Raw genomic sequence first — 23374 nt, 5'->3', positions numbered from 1 at the left:
GTATTACAGTTGCTGCCATTTCCTAGTTTCTTACACTTACAGGACCCATAGATACCCACAGGATATTGTATGGGCTCTTGGGTTTAAAGATAGGGGTACATAGGCCTACATTTATATTCCATGTAGCCTAATATGTTTTTCATGAGTGTTGTTGTTGTTGTTACTTGGTTTTGTCATTACAATCTAGGGCAAGTCATAACCATATAGTACACAGTAAAAGCCTCAGAGAATGTTCGGTAGCTGCATTTGTACCAGGCAACTCCCAGGTGTGAATATAATATAATAGCATGTAGGTATAGGAATTCAAACCAGGCCAATGCTGAACAAGAGTGTGCACACTCAGCTAAATCCTTTGCCCGAATAATAAATAAAGGTTAAAAATATCTTTCTTCCAAAAGACTTGTGTGTATTTCGATAAGCTGGGCCACAGAGCTGCAAGACAAGTGCTATAATTATCCTGTCAGTCTAACACCATTCTCTTCAACACAACACAAGCCAACTCCACACAATACTTGGTTTCTGCCTCTGTCAACTGGGTTACCAGAGCAGTACATGTGTAAACAAACATCCTGGCACTAATGGAACTTTTGGTCCGATTCAGAGATAATGGGATCATAAATCAATAAGACACAACAGGTCGTGGTCGACAGTGATTTTAGAAAAGCAAAGGGACGTTAAAATGCCAATAATTATAATCATTTCATTGTAGTTTTCTTGCTTAGTTGACAGGGGTGTCCCAGGGCTCTATAATATATCTGATAACATTTCCCCTTTCCACTAAATGACACGAAAATAGCTGATCTACAAGCTCACAACGCCTCGTAGATCTGCTATTTCCACGGAATGTTCGCCCCGGAACGTCGAATCGGGTGAAATGTTTGCAACTGCGGTTGCTGAGTGTTCTACATTACATGTTTCAGTGGGGAAACAAAAATCACTGAAGAGAATTGTTGGTACAGTAGCTGATACTAATAGTACACACAGTATTACTAATATCTGTTGGAGTAGAATAGAAACAGAAGTACTTTGTGGTGTGAACGGCTCCCTGACTGGACAGCTGCATGGTCTCCTGGGTGCTCATGGGATCATAGTGGGGAACCACGGATATGAAAATGTTCAAAGAGAAGGGAAAGATCCTGCAAGATGAGAGCGCTGTACTAATTGATAATGACAAAATATGTAATAATTAAAACAATCTGACAAAAAAAAATCACAGGGGAAGAGTCATGCAGTGCCACTAGGCACGCACACAGCGTGGGGCACCACAGTGCCAGGGGCACCAAAATGCGCCACAAAAAGGCACAAAGATATTACGCATATAGGGCACCAAAATGGCCAGCAGCTACCCTGGAGGCATGCGAAACAAGACTGAATGTGAGGTCCAGTGTTGCATAGGTGATTGTATCTATTTCAATGATGTCACGCACACATCGCTTAACACCTGCACTATAGGATTTAGCATGTCACACAATGGGCTATTGATATGCTTCTAGGCTCATCCCACTACCAGAATCTGAATAGGGTTGACGTGTTGTGTGTTTGCTACGTTCATGAGCTACGCAGGTTCAAACTTTGCGTCCGGACGATAATATCTTGTACGGACAAGATAATATCTTGTACAGATACAGACAAGATAATATCTTGTACGGACGAGATAAAATATATTTTGAGTGCATGGCCATTCAGGGGCATTCTAACCTATCTATTTTAAAATAATGTCTTAATTGGACTGGATGTCCCAAAACTTTTTACAGCTAAACCCTGACACGACTGAAATCCTAATTATAGGACCCGAGAGCACCCACTGTGAAATACAGCAGTCTATGGGCATAACAGCAAACTTCACGAAGGTGTCAAAAAACCTAGGTGTGCTATTTGATCACCAAATTAATTTTGAACCACTTGTGAAAAAGGTTGTCCAAACATGTTTTTTAACTTTTTTCCAATTGAGAAATATTGCCAAAATCAAGACGTTACTAACACCACAAAAAAAAACGTATCCATTATTTTATTTCATCCCGTTTGAACTATTTGTTTACTACTACATTGAGTCGCTCCTCTATACACCGCCTCCAACTTGTTCAGAATGCGGCTGCTACAAGTGCTAGACTGTTAACCTTTAAAAGAAAAAGGTGTTCCCCCCTGAGTATCATCTACATCAGGGGTCCTCAACTAGAAATGATGAAGGTCCACAAATATTTTTTTGAATAAGACCGAGGTCCGGTCCTATGCGCGGCGTCCATCGGAGAGCGGGGCTCTATGCCCGTTTAGTATGGTCAAGCCAAGCTTATACAAATCAGATCCCCTCCCAACCAACCAATAATGGGGTGCAGAGTATGTTATTCACTTTGACAATATTCCCCTCCATGGCCTCCAGAAGTCCACAGCAAATAAAGAGAGGTATTATGTTGAGGCACAAAGAACACTTTTATTTTGTCAAGTTGTTCCTGCTTAATAAGAGAAATAGCACATTTGGTTAGCAAGACTTTGTTAATCAGTAGTTGTCTTTTTTTCTTTAACAAAAAATTAAATAAATACTCAATGAATAAACAAAACAATCTCTTTTTAACTAAATGAAATAATAACATAAAACAAAAAATCATTTTAATTTGAATAATTCAAATACCTTTTCACACCCCCTCCAAGAATCCCCCAAAAAATATATCAGGAGAGGGGTTAAAGAACCTTTTTAAATACAGACACAAGGGAGCACAGGAAAGCTGTTCTTCCACTAAAGGTGAATGCAATGCCTCAGGCATGTAAATATGCTAAAAAAATAAAACAAAATATCACTTTCCTTTTAACAAAACAAATCAAACCCTCATATCCTAATAAAGTGGCAAGACCTCAGTCATAAGGTGCAAAAAAGAAGGTACTGTATGTGTGAATTTGTGTCAAACACTGCACTGCTTAATGAGAGAAATTACATTTTGTGCTCGTTGCCAAGACTTTGAACCTTGGCACAAATGGTGTGATGGCCAGGCGGAGACACTGATGCAAGTGTTCATTGGTGAGTCTAGTGCGGTACTTGTTCTTCACAATATTCATTGTGGAGAATGCAGACTCACATCTGTAAGTTGACCCAAACATTGTGAGAATGTTAACTGCCAGCTTATATAGCAGAGGATAATTAGCTGCAGTTACCCTCTTTGTCCAGAAGGTGATAGCGTCACACTGAGCCTCTTTAAGTGCAATATTTTCCTGGAGGTCAATCAACTCATTTTGCAGAGTAGCAGCTGTTGCCCATGGGAAGATTTGGTGTGCTTCTGCAGAGAACCCTCTTACATTTCTGACAAGGAATGGGTTGTCAATAAAAAGTAGGACTTGTGTTCCTAATTTGAAGTCATCAAAGCGAGTCTTGAAATTTGCAATCAGCTTCTCCACGAATTCCAAATGACACTGAATCCGACCTCTTTCTCCTTTGGTCTGTTCCAGAAGTTTGGGGAAGTGTTCGAGTCCATTCTGTGGGTAAAAAAAAAGTAAAATAAAGAATGAGAAATGCTTTAAAAGAGGTATGAAGTATCAAAAATATGTTAAGTGGAATCCAGGAAATGTGTGTGGTAGAAATGAAAAATAAAAACAACTTACCTCAGTTACCTGTAGGTCAATTTTGAAGTTCTCAAGCTTCCTCTGGAAGGCACGCACTGCTGACATCAGCTCACACACTGTGTTGTTCTTCCCCTGTAGCTTGAGATTTAGGTCATTGAGATGTGATGTTATATCGGCCAAAAATGCAACGGCTTCCATTTTTTCAGCATCTTGCAGAAGTTCCAGGAACTGTATTGCTTTTATGCTCTTTTGCTGAGACAGAAACACTTCCAGCTCTTTCCTAATGGCCCAAAAACGCTCCAGGACCTTGCCTTTGCTCAGCCATCTGACGTTGTTGTGCAGGAGCAAATCATCATATGCTGCATCTACCTCTGTTAGGAATGTACGAAGCAAGCGGTGCTGCAGTGCAGATGTTGCTCTCAGGAAGTTTATGAGTTTCATCATCATTGTCATGATTTCAGAGTACACTTCTCCCAGACGTGCACAAAGGACAGACTGGTGGATAATGCAGTGGTACCCTATCAAGCCAGGGTGGTGCTCTCTCAGACGCTGAACCAGACCTTTCTCTACCCCCAACATGGCTGGAGCTCCATCAGTAGCAATTGAAACAACTTTCTTCACATCTATTTCTTTTTCATTCAGCATTTCTGACATTGCTGCATAGATGTCTTCCCCCCTTGTTTGTCCACTGAGGTTTAACAATCCCAACACATCTTCAATGAACTCCCCCTTTGCTGCATCATAATATCTCACAAACACCACCAACTGAGCATTATCAGTGGTGTCAGTGGACTCATCGACTGCTAGGGAAATACAATCTGCATTTTGTATTGCATCACAAAGCTGTTTGGACAAATCATCAGCAAGCAATTCAGTACGTCTGGTTGATGTGGTATCTGACAGTGGGATTTGCTTTATTTTAGCTGTCATTTCCTCCTTTTGTTTGCCTTCAAACATGGTGTCCATCACTTCAGTCATACATTCTTTTATTATTTCAGCATCAGAGAATGGCTTCTTGTGCTTACCCAAAACCCACGCCACTTTCAGTGAGCACTCTGTTGCTTTTTGTTGTTGTGTCATACATGTAACAATCTTCCTGCTTGAATCTTGATATGACTTTTTCAACTTCTTTATTTCTTTGGTTCTTAGCTCTGAATTAGGAGGAAAGTTCCGCTCAAAATAGCTGTGCTCTGTCTCATAATGGCGTTTCAAATTTTGACTCTTCACCAGAGCTACTGTCTTTAGGCATAATAGACACATTGGTTTGGTGCTCGACGGAGGTAGAATGAACGCATATTTGTCAGTCCATTCTTCATTGAATCGCCGATTTTCACTGTCCACCTTTCTGAATTTAGAACAGGCCATGGTCTTTCATTCAACATGTATTTATAGTCGTATTCTACTGTTAAACAGCTGCCGAAGTGCCGGTACAACAAGGGAACAAAACTGCTTCACTTAAATCAAAACGAAATCTCCCGCGAGTCGTAGTTGTGTGTGTGCGCTCTGTGCTGCTAGTGGGCGGCTGCTCAGCTCAGCTGTCCTAAACTGAAGCCGTCATCACACAGGGTGCGTTCGGAAATAGTGCACTGAGCGGCAGTGAGCGCACTGTGCAATGCAAAGTAATAGGTGAGTGTGCTCCCGTGCGGTATTTCCGAACGTGCCCACAGTCTTGTCGCGCATCGCTGCGCATGTGTGACTCCGACCACAGCTAGTAACAGCCAATCAGCGCATCGTTCTCGCTGACATGCCCGGCCATTACACACACACACACACACACTTTCAGCTGCACTGCGCTCTGCTCTGCAAACGAATGCATCTATTAATCATGCATGCAAAGGAATGATACAACGGATAATTTTAACAAGGGGTCGCGGTAACTCGCAGATTATAGTCCACAGTCCACACATATACTGGGGAAAAAGAAAAAAAAAACGTTTTTTTAATTTTTTTTTATTTTTTTATTTTTTTTTAATAATTTGCCTAGGCCCTAGGGTCCGGAGAGAGGTGGTCCGCGGTCCGGTCGTGGACCGCGGTCCGCCAGTTGAGGACCCCTGATCTACATTACAGTAATAATACCAATCCCGAGTCGACATTTGCCCACACTTCTATTTACTTCAGTTTATTTAGATTACACAGGCGAGGCAGACAGGTCTCCTCCCCTCCTTTTTTGACTCTTTGTTCTCCTCTCCTCTCCTGTGTATGACTGCGCCGTCTGCACAGCGAGTGAGAACCTTAGGTGGAGACGTAACAGCAGGAGCAGGCAGCACTGCAGTCAGTGTTAATGAAACCCCAAGAACCAGATAAGATCACGTTGCGCCTTGGACCCGTGCGTTGATGGGACATTTAGATTTAAAAGGCGAACGGATGGAAGTGTGGATAAAAGCACGGCTGTGCGCAACAACGAGAGGGGGAATAACGTTAGCTTCGCATTAGCTGGTTAGCCAACGTTGTTGTTATCACTACAGCACAACAAGCCTCCAGTCCAGTGTACTTGAAACAACATGTGGAAGTTAACGTTAATCTCTAGCGGTCTAGTCCCATATGGAACCTCTCTCTGTAATTATCCAATCTGTTAATACAGCTTTCTTCAATCAATCCCTCTGCTATGTAGAGCTACATATAATAATAGCTCATAGCTGGCATAATAGGGGCCATAAGGGGCTGCTGACGTTCGACAATCTGAGAAACTAGGAGTTCAAAGACACACCAACAAACTCGTCTTAGTGTGTGTGTGTGTGTGTGTGTGTGTGTGTGTGTGTGTGTGTGTGTGTCCCAATAAAGTTTTTACGTTTTCTCATGCCCCCCATGTAATGCACAATTGCGTATTCATATACCAGTCGTTCTCAACCTGTGGGTCCCCACATGATTTGGGGGTGGGGGGAGGACCCCAGATGACAGTGAAGTGACAATTTAAGGACTTTTAAGACTTTTATAATACCTCAAAGGCTCTAAAAGAAAAAATACCATTACTGCATCAAAAGTAATCAGCAAACCATGCTATAAAAACTGGTCAAACTGGTGAAAATAGCCGATCTACAAGTTCACAACAAGCTTGTAGATTGGCTATTTTCACAATATTTATTCTGTTGCTTGTGTGGGTGGGGGGTCCCCAGTTCAAATATGATTACTTTGGGGGGGTCACAGCCTGAAAAGGTTGAGAACCACTGATATAGACTAACTGAATATTCCTAAAATCGCTAGCCTACCACCTTGATATAAATTGAAAATGTTGTAACCTTATGTAACTATTCATTGATTCACTCGTATACCAAAATCCATTTGGAAAAAAGAAAATAAATCAGTGTGAGGGGCGCTCACTTCGCATTATCTAACGTTTGGATAGTTGGTGTCAAGGTGACGTATGTTTGCTCAGTAGTTGCTGATGTCTGCTCAGGAGGTTTGAATGTTTGCTCAGACCGAATTTTTTTTAGAGGGAACATTGGCTGGGCCCAATTTATTTATAAATATATATATATATATAACTGGTGCACACTAAGGTAAATGTGAGACACCTTAGGACTTCAGACAAAGGTCTTCTCACTATCCCCGCTACTAACCTGCGAACCAAAGGAGATCGAGCGAATGCATCTATTGCACCTACGGTGTGGAATGATTCACCACTCTACTTGAGAAATGCTGAGTCTGTTCAAGAAGCTGCTAAAAACCCATTTGTACCGCAAACATTTTGGTTTGCTTTAGTGATTATTTCTATTTTATGTTGATTTATATGTACTGTTGTTCTGTTAATGCTTTGATCTATTTCATGTACTGTTTTTGCTGCTCTGTTTCTTATTTCATCGTTGGTTAGCTCTGATTGGGATGTTGTTGTTTTATTCCTATTTTTAATTTAATTTTATTATACAGCACCTTGTAACAACTGTTTTGAAAGGCACTTTATAAATACAATTACCTCTCGCTCTCCACCCCCCCCTCTCTCTCTCTCTCTGTGAGAGTGAAAAGTCTGAGTGTGTCAGCTGACTTTGTGCCGTCACACATACCGCTGTGCTGTTATGCCGATTGTGAGGTGTGTGTGTGTGTGTGTGTGTGCGTGCGTGTTGAGTGGCGCATCCATGCAAACCTGCTGTAAGTGCTCTTGTGAGTGAGAGGTGTGCATGTGTGCGTGCATACATGTGTGTGCTTGTGACGTGTGTGTCAAAGAGAGCGAAAAACAGAGATAGGAGAGTGTGTGTGCGTGCGTGTGTGTGTGTGCATGCGTCCATGTGTTAAAGAGAGAAAAAAACATTTAAGTGCTCTTTAAGTGCTCTTGTGAGTGCGTGCATGCGTGCGTGTTAGAGAAAGAAAACAGAGATAGATAGGTGTATGTCTATACAATGTGTGTGTGTTTGTTTAAACGTGTGTGCCACATTGATTCTGTGTGGGTTCAGCCATCTCTTCTTCATGAATCATTCAAGAGTGTCTGTAAAGGAAATGATCCCGCTCTCTCTCTCATACCACTCTACCTACCTCTGCGTGCGTGCGTGTGCGCACAAGTGTGTGTGCGCGCACAAGTGTGTGTGCATACTAGTGTGTGTGTGTGTGTGTGTGTGTGTGTGTGTGTGTGTGTGTACTGTACTGTATAGCATACCAGTGTGTGCAAATAAGTGTGTCTGACAGAGAGTGATGCTGATGTGTCCTGTGGCTGTGTGCACATCAGATTGACTCGGCGGAGCACAGGGGGAAGATGGTGACATTTAATCTGATTGGAATCGCATATTGGTTTAGACTGGAGGGCCTGGGATGATGATGGTGCCGTCGGGCTAACAGTCATGAAGATACGGGGCAGATGAGCTTTGGGCTGTACTACTTGTCAACCAGCAGTGGTAGACTAGAAAGTAATAAGTACATTTACTCAAGTACTGTACTTGAGTACCTTTGAGGTATTTGTACTTTACTTGAGTATTTCCAATTTCCAATACTTACTACCATGGGGTCAAAATAGGCCTACAATATTTGCGATGTAATGGATAATGTTTACAATAAGTGGTTCAGATGCTTCAGATGCTCATCTGGTTTGGCCCCATCTTTTTGAACCAGGCAGAACCAGGGGACTTCGGCGCTCTATACCTGCTAGCTTTCAACTGTCATCACAATCGGATCAACCAATCTATAGTTCCATCACAGCAATTGATTATGATGAGATGAATGGTGTTACTCCTTTTCAATGTTGAGTGTAATTGGAATTGCAATAATCTGAAAGATGGGGGCAAACCAGATGCCCCTTAAAGCATCTGAACCACTTATTGTAAACAAGGCCCGTCTCTGCTCCGTTGAGCGTCCTAGAATAACTGTGGCTTTCCAAAATAAGAGCTCGACTGGAAAAAATGCTGGCGTGAATTAGATCCTAATTTTTCAATAAATGCTAGCGCTGAAACGGTTAAGACATTCTTCAACAAAAACACTATTCTAAGCAAGCACTGTACGTCTGACTATATGTCGCTGTTTCAAGATTCAAATCCACAGTGTTTTCAATTAATGTCATGGGCCTTAGCGTGCTGAGCAACAGCGGGGCTTCAAAGTATAACACAGAACTGTTATCTGTCAAAACATAGTGTCAGTCCCATATCACTCTCAGTGGGGTCTTCACTTCAGTTCACAATCACAATGTAAACACACCCAGACGTGAGGCTTAGTTCTGTTTCAGCAGGGGGGTCCAGTCTCTGAGTCTGAAATCTCCATAAATAATTGTATGGTTCTCTTTCACAAATTAATGGCTTATTTTGTTGTAGTGTCACACACACACACACACACACACACACACACACACACACACACACACACACACACACACACACACACACACACACACACACACACACCTTCTGTGTGAGCATACTGTAAACCATGTGCACGGCACTGATGAACCAAATGAGCACACCAAATGAGTACACCATACACATTTCTTCTGCACAGCCACTGAAAACTGAACTGAACCCATATGAATGAACAATAATGTCGATTGGATCATATTGTACTGTACCAGCATATGTTAATACAACACTGAGCTACTTAATGAACAGATGCTGAACAAGCAGCAAAGTGGTATAAATATGGAAGTGTAGAAAGTACTCCATGGGGAGAGGGGGAAAACCTGCATCTCAAAACAAACAAACTAAAAAACTCATATTTAAAGCACTCTGGCTAAAACTTGGTATCTGAGATTAAATCACATAATATATAATCCGGCATATACACTTCAACTTTGAACAGTTAATCCAACTAATCAGTTCCGATGTCTTGGGCAACCAAGACTGGGAGCACTGTAAGTACAGGGAGCTGATGGTACAGTAGGTGTGGTGCTCTACCTCAGTAATCCATCTCCCAGCGACCACCTTGTAAAGCCCTTATTGCTCAGCTGATCCCTGATAAGCCACTTCGACCTACTTATGCGCATGACTCACTCAGAAGTAAGTCACTCTGCCCAGAGTCAATGTTATAGATCCCATTGTTGAAATGGACAGCAGGTGGCTCTAGAAGTAGAGTGGCCGAACATGACACACCAGAGCTCACTAGTAACTGACGTTATAACTGACTAAAAAAAAAAAAAAAAACACAGACAGGTCAACTGAGGAGGTCTCGACTGACTGGTTGACTTTCAGAGGACCCTTACATAGGAGGCTTGATCCCTGGCTCCCTCAGACTTTGTGTTGAAGTGTCCTTGAGCAAGATACTGGACACCTAACTGGTCCCAACTAGCAAGCTGGTGCCTTGAATGTTTGCCCCCATTGATGCTAAGGTTTGACTGTGTACTATAGAGTCTGATTACTTGTTTACAAACATTGCAACTGCACATGCACATGCTGGTTGCATCATGTAATCAAATCCCAACAGATTCCCACACCCGTTGTTTTGAGTAGTGCTGGTTTCGGTTCATTCAACGGCCTGTGTATGAGGAGGTGAAGCGATCCCTCTAGCGAGACACTTGGTCATTAAGGTCCACAGAATGAGAGGTCTGCTCTGCCGGAAATACCCCACCATTCTGAATCCATTCCAAGCATTAGTTTTGCACGGAAAACACTCCTTGGCCTAAATTTGGCCATATCCACAGCCGAAATATGCTGACTTCATCACATTTGTGATGACGGCCATAGCTGTTTTTTAGGCCAAGGAGTGTTTTTCGTGCAAAACAAATGTCATGACATCACAGGTCAAAATGTTGGTGCTGGCTCCCCGGCTAGGAGCAGTTTGAGCAGGCCTCATCGGCTGCTATCAGTGTGACGTCGCCTGATAAGGGATCTATAAAATGATCCACCAGGCGTATCACATGATAGGCAGCTATGCATGGTAGAGCTGAGCTCTGAAGTAGTGGTCAGGGGACATAATGGGCTGTGGCTCACCGGACAGGTATTAAAACAGGTCACCCCTGGTACACTTGGTCCCTGAGGGGGACTGGCTGGGAGGGGGACATGTGAACATAGTTGTGGCTATCTGAGTGCGGTGTGAAGAGTAGTTTCATTTTGCTGTGAACTGACAAGAGAGGGATGAGGATTGAGGAGGAGTGGTGCAGTCCAGGGCTTTCTAATAAAAACTGACCCACATAAATCAGGCCGTAACTGACAGCAAGGTATAACACGTCACATTAAAACGTGTCACATTTAAAACGTGTCACAGATAGTATTAAAAACATAGCTAAAGCCTCGGGGAGGCTTCAAGGATAGAGGGACCATCAGACTACCTGTCGACTTATACAATACATGGCTTTGAGATGACATTGAGAGGGTCCTTTTATACCCCATCAATCAACCTCGAGAGGGGCCAACACATATTGGTTTCAAGTATTATTTGTGGTGGGAATCAAACATATGACACTCAATCAAGATGAATAAATTATGGATGTTTAGGGTAAAACCTTTGCAGTGAGTTATTGTGGAGCACAAAAAGGTGACTGTGGCATTGTGGTCCTTGCTTCCTCCCTTCAAGGACACATGGACTCACATCTAATCTACTGTGTCTGCCTTTAAGGACCTGCTGTTACTATAAACTACAGGACAAAGTCACAGTGAGAGAGAGAGAGAGAGAGAGAGAGAGAGAGAGAGAGAGAGAGAGAGAGACCAGAAGAGTCCAATGTTCAAGGTGATGTTTTAAAAGGAAACAGGTGTATAGTGGATGTAGGTATGTGGGTTATCTCTGTTTCCCCTCTCTTCTTCTCCAAAGCACAGTCTTTAAGCGGACTACAGTATGTGTATGCCCCTGCTCACACACAACAAAGCAGAGCAGTGTGTATGCCCCTGCTCACACACAACAAAGCAGAGCACAAATCGGGCTGCTGATACCATCATTTTGTGAGGCAATTACATTACATTCCAAAGTATGTCAAATGATAAATGATTTGCTTGCACAAGAAAGCAGCACTAAATGACAGACTTGTTGACTGCATGAAGATTTTACTTATACAGTAGATTTGACTAGAATGGCTGACATAATTATACATAACCATATATGCACCCAGCGTCCCTATTCTGGGTCCCATCCAGCAAAAAAGAAGCTGATTGTCTGTTTTCTGCAGATAACAAATAGAAAAAAAAGGAGAAAAACGTAGGCCGCCTAGTGTAGACCCCTAGGTGATACATCAGCAGAGTATATAGGATTGAATTGGTTAATTGCTGTGACTTAGGTAATGGTTAGGTATCAAATTCCTTTGATTGTTCTGACAGAAAGCCTTATGGAAATGTATCTGCACCAATTTCCACAAGTTTGTACCTTCATTCACAGCAGCACTTATCACTTGACGACCAGTGGGTGCGCATAGGTAATCACAAATTGCCAGGTGTGATTATAATTACCCAACACCAACAACAACATTACCTGGTAATTTGTGACTATGTTTGCACTCATTGAAGGACGTTTAGTGCTGCTGTGAATGTTGAGCTATTTCCAGAAGTTGACAGTAACTGAGTAAATGTAGGTATTACATTTCCAAGACAAATATTTTACTTTTACTCTGAGTAAAAGTACATGGGCGCCCCTTACGTCACACAAGTATGATTTATTTTTCTTTGCCACTTCTGCTCTCACTGTGGCTTTCCCCTCCGCTCACCTCTAGCTCGGTGTTCAGACCGTTGTTAACAGGGAACCATCGGCGCAATCAATTCTTACCTTTTTCAGTAGCCTATTGTATCAAAAAAGTGAAGTATAATTCTGTTATGCTAAGATATTTAATGTAGTGGTTCTACAAGCAAGCACATCAGTGCATGCAGTGCAGGTGGTTTTAGAGTTAGGCGGCGGGCCTACTTCTCTGACAGCCGTAACCAACAGTAGGGGTCAGGGCAAATTGGGATTATTGACAAAAGTGACTAAATTGGGGGAGAAATTTTAAGAAAGGCAAAACCATAAACTAAATAAATATGCGCTTTTTGTAACAAAAGTAAAACTCAAGGACAGCTTCAATGCGGGGTTGGAGCCTGTGTAAGTGCGTATACTGCTGAATTACTTTTCTTTGAGGTCTCTGCATAATATTGAGTGCAGGAATGGTTTAATAAAGGCCCAGGTCCCAGGGTGAGCTTCAATCCCTTCTATTTGTGTCTATGGCTGAATATGAAATCCTGACCTTAAAAGTCTGGCTATTGGAAAGAGTCTGTGCTTGTCCAAATATTAATAATGGAGAGCACCATGTCATTTCCAAAAACCCTCTACCCTGACATGCAGCGGCACATACTGTAGGAGCCAGTATCTTATGATGGTCCTTTGACATATTGATTGAAACCTTTATTTATTCTCAAAAAAGCATTGAGGTTCACCCTCATTTGCAGTGCTGCCGAGATCACATACACAAAATCAAAAATGAAGACAGATATAAAACATAAAATATATATGTGTATGTGTTACACAATCTCTATTCACTGAATCAGGTCAACACCATCACAGATACCTCAAATGTGGCAAGTGGCAACCAGGCAACATTAATGCTGTCAACATGACAAAACCTTGTTCTTTTTGACATTTTTTCAGCCTTCATTTCCAAGCCTTACTATGATCAGTCGTTCAAATGACATGAACGCCCAAAAGATCAAACAACTTTTTGGTTTTGATGCCTGTGAAGCTTCTTGGGGATGAAAAATAATTGAACCAAATCTGAAAAAGTGGCATCTTGTGTTCAACTCAAGGTTGAATCGTTGTTGTTGGAGAGGAACCATAGAGTCATCTCCATTAGTTTCCCAACATTGTGGAGTCTGATGTAAATCTAATGTACTATATTCCTAATAAGTTACTATAATAAGGAGCACGCACGCACACACACGGCTGCAATTTGTGTGCGGCTTTCACAAAGTATAAATTACTTTTAATGGCTTTTATGTGAAACTAAAGTGACTGAGTCCAACCCCAGGCTCACTCTCTCGCTCACTACAGACAGCAGAGAAGAAAAGAAGGGATGGATAGGTGGATAATATAGCAGATGAGAGAAGAGGGAACATTAGATAGAAGGCAAAGATGAGAGAATGAGGTCTGCGCTCAGCCCATGGCGCCCCATCAGCCCCCATGGTCCTCTGGGTAATACGAGATGCCTTTCCACAAAGCCCACATTACCCAGAGAGCATCCCTCCATCTCTACTCACTGAGCCAAATCAATGGCCATTTGTCCTCCATCCCTCGCTCATCCTCTTCGCTCTGCTCTCCATCTCTCTGCGGAGCGATATATGCGTCACCTCCGTCTCCTTGTCTGTCACTCTCTCTCTCAGCCTCCACAAGGTGCCAGCTCTGTCTGGAATCTCTCTCTCTCTCTCTCTCTCCTTAGCATTGTGTGCATGTGCTCCTCTCCTCACCTGTCAATATCTCCCTCCCTCTTTCTCTCTGGTTTTTCCCTCTCCTCCACCGTGCTCTCTTGTGTCTCTCTGTCCGCGGATGACAGGAGGCGACGGGGGAGCAAGAGATATACAGCGGAGAGGAGAGTAAAGGAAAGGATGGGGGATGAAGAGAGATAGGGTGGAGGAAAGGAGAAGGGACTAGGCAGTGGCGGCAGGAGTTTGATTGATTTATTGATATTGATTGATTGATAAAAGTATAACACAAAAAAGGTCCTGGGGAGCCTGAATGTATATGCAAGCTTTTTCATGGACTAGAGAGACGGATCCCCCCGCCCCCTCCTCCTCGGGAAAATACTGACGTCACCAAATTTGGAGCGACGCCCCTCTGAAAATACATCAATATAAATGAAAATACAAGGTTCACTCCCACTCCTATGCCACATGTCCTGGTTACTTCACCCACGCTTTTTTCTTTCTCTTGAAACCTAAACAACTGGATTTCTGAGGCTAGACATGAAGTGATGTGGATGAGAGAAGACAGTCAGGGAGTTAAACCCACTGACCACAGGATGCAGCCTGACAGTCAATATGTTTGCTGGCAACAGGAGAGGATAGTACTTACTATTTATTGGTTGCTGGTAACGTCAATTGGAAATGTATTGTAAAAATCACACCTGTGTGAAGTGAGGGCACTCTTTTCATTGTACATCATCATGCATCATCTCATACTGGCCAATCAGAATGCCTGTTGCCACAAATCTACGTCATATAGCCTATGGTGGACATTTGACCTAATTTCTCCTTTCATTGTCAATGGCAAATATGAGACGTGTGGGGACAAGATGACGTAAATTTTCCCTTCATTGTCAATGGCATTTAATATTTTTGTTGCAGACATTTTGTAGGGACAAAAGCTGTATAGGAGGGGCTAGCGCCCCTCAAAAATATTATCGGCCTAATGGAAGTCCCAATAGTTCCCCTGAGAGGCCATGCACACGGTTCCTTACGCCCAACTAGACCAAACTTATGTCATCGTCATGCCTATAGAGCCTCTTTGTGGGGCTATTAAACAATGTTTCTCAAAGTGGGGTCCAGGAAGCGAACCAAATGGACCTGGTCCAGGTCTCAAGGTCCCACTTCAGAATAATAAGGTTGATCCAGTGGGCTAAACCACCGAGATGAATCTAATTATGCACTGATTGCCAGGGACGTTAAGACGGCTTTTATCACTTTTAATTGGATTTCAATAGCGGGCCTTGCGCAACATGTGAGTGAGCCTTTGTCTTCCCTGTCACAGAAGACCAGGCTGAAATCAAGCATACAAAAACCCAACTACAAATAGACCGCTTCCCTCTGTCTAATTTAGTTTGTTATCATTTCCTTTGACTGCTGGCAGTACTGGGTTTTATTGGGAAGAAACAGCAGCGGTTTCAATTTACACAGTGAGTTCAGTCAGCTGAGAAAACGCCCCCCCCCCCCCCCCCCCCGCCACACACACACACGTGCGAGAGCACACACACACAAGAGAGGATTACCCCCCCACCCCCTAGCCCCATTCGACGAAGAAGCAAGGATTCTACATTAGTTTCATGATTGAGAACGACAAGAGAGCGATGCGGTCACCGTCTCTCACACACACACACACACACACACACACACACACACACACACACACACACACACACACTTCACGATCCAAACTCAAGCAGAAACAAACAAAGCGAGTTTAGATGGCTCGTTGTCCACAGCTCCACACACACCCCGCGGTACAGTATGTGCACCCCAGAACCGACTTCTCGTCTCGATCCAAACTCAAGCAGAAACAAACACAGCAAGTTTAGATGGCTCGTCGTCTTCTTCCCCGCGAGGGGATGAAAACAAAACAACATCCATCATACAGAGATGCACACACATAGTTCACACCACTTCACCTACCTGAAGCTTTCCATGAATTAGTCAAAAAAAAAAGGAAGAAAAGTATATGATCCATCATTGTGCCTCCGATTTCTTCATCGGCTACGGCGCTACGTGATCCCATTCAGCCCCAACTCCCACACGTGTTGTTCGTGCACGCACGCGCGTGCGTGCATGTTTGTGCATGTGTGTGTGTTTGCATGTGTCCAGCCCACCTCTCTCTCTCTCTATTTTTTTCCAGGGCCAGATTGGGCGCATGGGCCCAGGGGGCCCCTGGATTTTCCAGGGCCGGATTGGGCACGGGCCCTTGGGCATCAGGGGGGACCCGTTTTTTTTTTTTAATTTTTCATGATTTCTTTCCCTAGCCCTTTTTTTCTTTTGTGCAAATGTTCAGGTCGGTTGCCTACCTGTAAGACATGCAGGGAAGATTGATGTGCAACCATGGTGCCATTAGTGGGGGCGATCCAACGTTTGTGTGTATACATTGGTACACTCTCAACTTAAATTAACACTTGTTCTGACACAAGTTGGACCCCCTTACACATGCACGTATGCGCTCATGCACACACACACACACACACACACACACACACACACACATAACACGCACTTAGGTCCTATTAGTTCTTGAGGAGTGTCTAATCGTGATGCATTGACTATTTACCACTTTATTTATAATTTATTTTCAAAATGTGTCAAAGTCCCTGCCCACCACCAAAGAGCTTGTGTCGGGCGTCTATATGCAAACACAATTGGCCCGTGTCCAAGGGGGAGATACACTGGTCATTTCACATACTCCTACAGTACGGGCTGGGGCGACACCTGTCAGCAGTGTGGGGTGGGAGGAGTAGAATGAAGACTATGTACTCCCAGTGGGGGCTCCCTCACTGGCAGGTGAAGTCAGTAGGATATGACAGCAGAAACACCACAGGAATGTGTGGGGAGGAATCAATTGGCATAACGACCAACGACCTCAAGGAGGACATGGACCACAGGTTGGGAACCCCTGCTTTAACAGTAAGTTCAAAGCATCATAGGAACAAGAGCAAAGAGAAGAGAAAAGGCACAGATGTAAAATTACAGTAATGTGTGTGGGAACGCTCCTGCCAGAAGGCCTTCTGTGCTTACCCGAGCCTTCCCATTGGCTGACACCGGACATGGCTTTCCGACACGGCTGCTGCCGTGGTAACCAGCCCCTGCATCTCATCACAGCCAAGTCGGAATCGATTTTCGACAGGGGGAAGAGAGCGAGGGAGTTCAAAGAGATAGAGAGAAAAGAACGTGTGTGTGTGTGTGTGTGTGTGTGTGTGTGTGTGTGTGTGTTGTGTGTGTGTGTGTGTGTGTGTGTGTGTGTGTGCGTGCGTGCACTCGTCCATGTGAATGAGGGAGTGAATCAGAGAGACAGGGGGGAAGGAAAGAGATACATAAATTCAGCGTCACTTGTCACAATTTTTGATGGAGGGCAAGGGGCAAGGGAGGACAGCGAGAGAGGGAGGTGGACTGGACATATAAAAAACGGATAGAGCGAGTGAGAGAGCTCCAGAGACAGAGACAGAGAGCAAAAGGCTGTTGGTGTGGTGAATTGACAAAATGGCGGTAGATGTGTGATGTTTGTTCACGCTGTGTTTCAGAAGACTCAAGTAATTTAACTGGGTCACACTCTGATCAAGGGTTGGGAACGGGTACGTGTGTGTGTTACCTATAGTGCAATGTTGAAATATACGATACTATTGCGCTCACTTTCTCTTTCAGTTAGTCCAAAACTTTACAAACTATAGGGGTTGTCCGATTTAATCACATTTAATGGTCGTCCGATGTCGATCTTGCCGCGGAAACTGTTAAACATCTGCATTAGGCCTACTTAACTTACAAGAAGTCTACACAATTAGAGAATGTAGAATAATTGTTATTTTGATCAACATTCGCATGTTGTCTCTCCTAATGGTACCACATCAATACAGCATGGAATTGTGGACAAAATCTCATCCAACAGCAACAGAATATTTTAAGTCCTGGGTCTGAGAGGCTACATCTCATAAAATGGTGGTCCATTGCTCAAATGCTGAATAAATAATGGACCTTGATATGAAAAGGGTTGAAAACCACTGAAATAGAGTGATCCGTGATTGAAGTGAGTTACCAAGCGTGGAGCTGAGTCAGCCCAACCGTCGGCTGCCAACAACTGCACTGAGTTTCCTGACAGAACTTCTCATCTGCGCATGTCTGTACAAAGTGTGCCACTCATTATCACTAATCACTGCCTTGAGATACTATCTCCTATTGAAACTATGATCTGCCCCTTTCCTGCCCTGCATGGGAGAAATCTGTGCTACATTGAAAGGGTGTTATGATGAGAATGAGTGGAAATCTTCCATCAGGAAGACAGGAGCTCCCACTGATCCGCACTCCCATTAGACTCCCATTTCCACGCCGCTGATATGAATCACTACTCATCTGCTGCCAATGAGCCAGCCACCTGTGCTCGAGATTAGCTGGTCTTTGTGCATGTGTCTGCGAGAGAGAGAGCGAGAGAGCGCGAGAGAGAGAGAGCGAGGGGTCAGGTGCTGCTGGTGTGTGGGGTGCGGAGTGAGTGCGTGTGTGTGTGTTTTTGTTGGACTTCTTCATTAAAATTGCCATTTTAATATTGAGGTCCTCACAAGTATAGTGTGTGTGTGTGTGTGTGTTCACCCGTGTGCATATAATGTGTATGTAGGTTGGATATGTGCATGTTTATCTGAGCTTGGTGTGGAGTCTGGACTACAGCGTGAATCATGCGGAGACGAGTGTGGATGGTTACTAATAACCTCCCCAGCCAGGTCTCGTCTCCTCAAAGCACACACACACGCATATGCATGCACGCACGCACACACGCAGGCACGCGCACACACACACACACACACACACACACACACACACACACACACAGAGTGCAGTCAAGCAAACAAGCCATGACTCTGCAATTGGAGACACCTGAGGGTGTTCATTTTTCCATTATAACAATTAGTGTGTTTCTTGTGATTAGACTTGGTTACCGTTCAGCCATGCTGCTTCCCTTACTATTCTCTCTTTTACTCCTCTCACCCCTTGCTTTGTTTTCCATCCCTTTTCTTGCCATTTGCATTTCATCTTCCTCTCTTTAAGACTACTCAGGTTTAACTTCATGCCTGTGCTTTTTTGGTTCTTGTATATGTGTCCTTCGATCTGTCTTTCTCCCTCTCTTTCACTAACACATTTATACATTATTTAACTCTTTCAATGTGATTCTCCTCTTTTTAACCACATGAACCCCAACGTCCCAATCCTGGGCATGTCATAAATGGCAAATGTAGCATATCCTTACTATAAATAAGTGTAATAGTAACATTGTGGGTCTAGATGATCAAAAGATTTTGGTAGTACAGGAGGTGTGGTACTGTATAAGGAGAAACGTTACACTGATACACTATTATTTAAAGACAACTCAGGAGACATATTTGCACAATTTTAAACGGTACCATGTATTTGAATATGAACAAGTAAATACCAGTACAATTGTAATGAAGACAAATGCAGTTATGGCCACAAAGTAGTTCAGTCTAAACTCAATACAACCAACCAACCAATGATCCAATCATGAACCAAACAAATCAATGATCAATAATGCAAAACACTGTGTGTGTGTGTGTGTGTGTGTGTGTGTGTGTGTGTGTGTGTGTGTGTGTGTGTGTGTGTGTGTGTGTGTGTGCATGCGCGTGCGTGCGTGCGTGCGTGCATGCGTGTATCAGAATTAATCTTCATACTCATAGGGTTCATGTTCCAGAAATATCTGGCCTGTATATAAACATAAGGCCACTTAATTGTATGAACTATAAAATTACTGCTTAACAACCAACCAAAACAAAACACTGAACACCTAAAGAAGTGTGCGCCTTGGAGCACAGGTTTTCATCAGGCCAGGTGGAGACCCCGGCTCGATTGCATTGCATTGCACAGTAGGCCACAGCAAGTTCCTTTGTCCAAATCTCTGAATTGATTCAGAGCTTAAACTGTCAATATTATACCAGACTTCCTTTCTTCCCCTTCACAAAGTTCTTCGGTCACACTACTCAGTGGTTTAACAAGTTCTGATTCTGGTTTAGTATTGGCCTTAATGACAAACCACCATAAAATGGAACCCCCTGCCACCTCACTTCCTGTACTTTAATAGCTGTTCCTGGTACATCACTTCCTGGAACTATTGCTAACCTGCTATTTCCTCGCAGCTTTTTCCCCCCATAGCTCCCCCTGTCAACAGAAACAGATACCACATCATTTGTCACATGATATTTCATGTACAGTAATATTTTGAATGCTTCAGTTGAATTACACAGAATCTTGACCTTGGGTTACAAGAACATTCAGCGAAAGAAAATGTATGAACATTCTGTGCCAATTAAGTCACAAATCACTGTGAGCTTGTAGATTCAGACTCCATCATGGCCCGTAGCCCCTTAGATAGCACTTTATGTAGACTTAGATAGCATTTTATACAGACTTATAGCATGTTATGTAGACAGCACTAGAATTGCATTTTATGTAGTTATAGCACTTTATAGTATATGTGCATATAGTATTAGTATGCATGTATAGTTCATATGTATAGTTTCGCTATTCCACTGTTACGTTCTTAGCTTACGTATGTTTAATGATAACTAACGTTTTATACATGTGATTTATTGCCATGCTTTTGTTCTTGCTTAATGTAAATCGGTCTGAATTAAGAGCATCTGCTAAATGCTTAAATTGTAAATTGTAGATTGTCTATTTCCCCTATTTCATGTAATGGTTCAAGATGTTACTTAAATCTATATGTTTTCAATAACCTCTTGTATCACAGAACGACTCATTACCATAATTGTGGACATTAACCCTGACAGGCTGACTGGCTGCTTACAGCTATAGTCTGATCAATTTGAATTGATCTCAAAATGACTGATGCAGAAAAGACAAGCCCTGCTCTGCACTTCCCTGCTGCTACTCTGTTATTGACACATTCAGTATTGACCACAGGATGTGTGTGCGTGGGCGTGCATGTGTGCGTGCGTGCGTGTGTGTGTGTGTGTGTGTGTGTGTGGGCATCCGTCTACGCAGTAGAGAATGTCGACACATCACAGCTGGTGGAAAATAAGACGTCTCAAGGTGAACAGCTGCACTCCACGCGCCATCCAACCGCCAAGACAGCATATGTTTTACACATCAGCATCAGCTGAAGATCTTAATATCTGAGCAGCACAGTACTCTGGCTGGAAACGATATTGGAGTGGAGCAGAGAACGGAGCTGTTGTTGTCATTGAAAGTCGTTCTAGGTCAGAGTGTGAGATAGATGAATGGTTAACCACTTAAACCATATATACGGTTGACTGGAGTCCACCCAAGCCCCTAGAACCGAGCGGAAGAATGAAGCCAAATCGACATGCTGGCCAATCATAGGTACTGCAGCTTGGGCCAAACACATGAACGAACGATACAATAGGACACAACGGAGCTCGTACTCGTCAGTGGCAGAGCTTGTGTAGCAGAGTGGATCACAGCCTCAGCCCTCATAAGTCTAATATCTCCGCCAAGCCATAGGCAATTGCCTTTGGATTAGTGGTTAAGATGTTCCATACAGGAGACCCGGGTTCAATTTCCAGGTGTTATACTCATTCATGGCTCGAGCCCCAGCGTGTTCATGACTGCATTCTATGGCATCGCTAGGCCCAAAATAGGCCACGCTCATCACATTTCCAACCCGGAAGAAGGGGTGAAAAGGGAGTATGCATTGGGTGAGCAACTCCATGCAAGTGGGTGGGAGTTATTGTAACTCTATGAGTCTACCAGGATTATAGGCCCCTGCACCCTACATGAAGCTAAAGCATATTATTCACCATGTGAGCTGTCACTTCTAGTGTACAACTGTGGTTCTAAAGGTCATGAAATGCCAAAACTACTTCACGGTTGGACAAATTGTGCATTCAGAGACATCCCAAAATTGCTCTCAAGAACAAATTGGGAAGAACTGTGCAGACCAGCGAGAAAATGATCATGATGGAGCAGCAGGCTGAGCTTCCTGCACCACCTGTAGGTGACTAGGCTGCTGAGAGAAGACAAGCAAGGTGTGCAGGGATCAGTGGAGGAACAATATACTTGCATGTTTTACTTAAGTAAAAGTATCAATACTGCAATGTAGAAGTAGGCCTACTCTGATACAAGTATTTCAAAATGTACTTAAAAGTAGAAAGTACAACGTTCCTTTCACAAGTTTTCAAACGTATACAAATCTTTTGAAAATAGCAGATCTACAAGCTCACAATGCGTCGCAACGCAAATAATTACATTTTCCTCAATCTTCCTGGCTTTCCTTGCAGCAAATTCTGAAATAATGTCTTGATAATCCTGTGTCATTTTTAACTTGGTTAGAGGATGTGTGCAACATTGCAACTGTGACGGGGATCCCCAGGGCAACTTCACAGGGAATATATGATATGTCCCGTTACAGTGCCGTTCCTCTTTTTGTTGAGAAACCTCAGCTCAGCGAATAGCCTACAATACTGCAGCCTGCTGCTGCTGCTAATATGAATATCACCGTCCTCCTGATATGGTTATGAATACAGGCCTCGTGCTGCAAATCCAAATCAACATAGCCTACTCTTCTTCATATGACCTTCAGCTGCAGACATCATTTTCCGGTTGTCTCGATGCGGGGCCCCGCGGCTGACTGGCCGAGCATCCCTATTCTGGAGGAAATGTTTGCCAAAATCAACCGATCTACAAGCTCACACCACATGTTGTGAGCTTGTAGATCTGCTATTTGACAACATTTGTGTAGAGTGAAATAAGAGAGTATACCAAATGTAAATTAATAATGTATGGAGGACAATTTAAATGAATCCTAGTGTATGACAGGACAATTTAAATGAATCCTAGTGTATGAAGGAGGACAATTTAAATGAATCCTAGTGTATGAAGGACAATTTAAATGAATCCTAGTGTATGAAGGAGGACAATTTAAATGAATCCTAGTGTATGAAGGACAATTTAAATGAATCCTAGTGTATGAAGGAGGACAATTTAAATTAATCCTAGTGTATGAAGGAGGACAATTTAAATGAATCCTAGTGTATGAAGGAGGACAATTTAAATGAATCCTAGTGTATGAAGGACAATTTAAATGA

The sequence above is a fragment of the Protomyctophum parallelum genome (genome assembly GCF_964188405.1).
Source record: "Protomyctophum parallelum genome assembly, chromosome: 9".
NCBI classification, from domain to species: domain Eukaryota; kingdom Metazoa; phylum Chordata; class Actinopteri; order Myctophiformes; family Myctophidae; genus Protomyctophum; species Protomyctophum parallelum.
The sequence above is the reverse complement of the archived record's forward strand: the minus strand, read 5'-3'. Positions refer to the sequence as shown.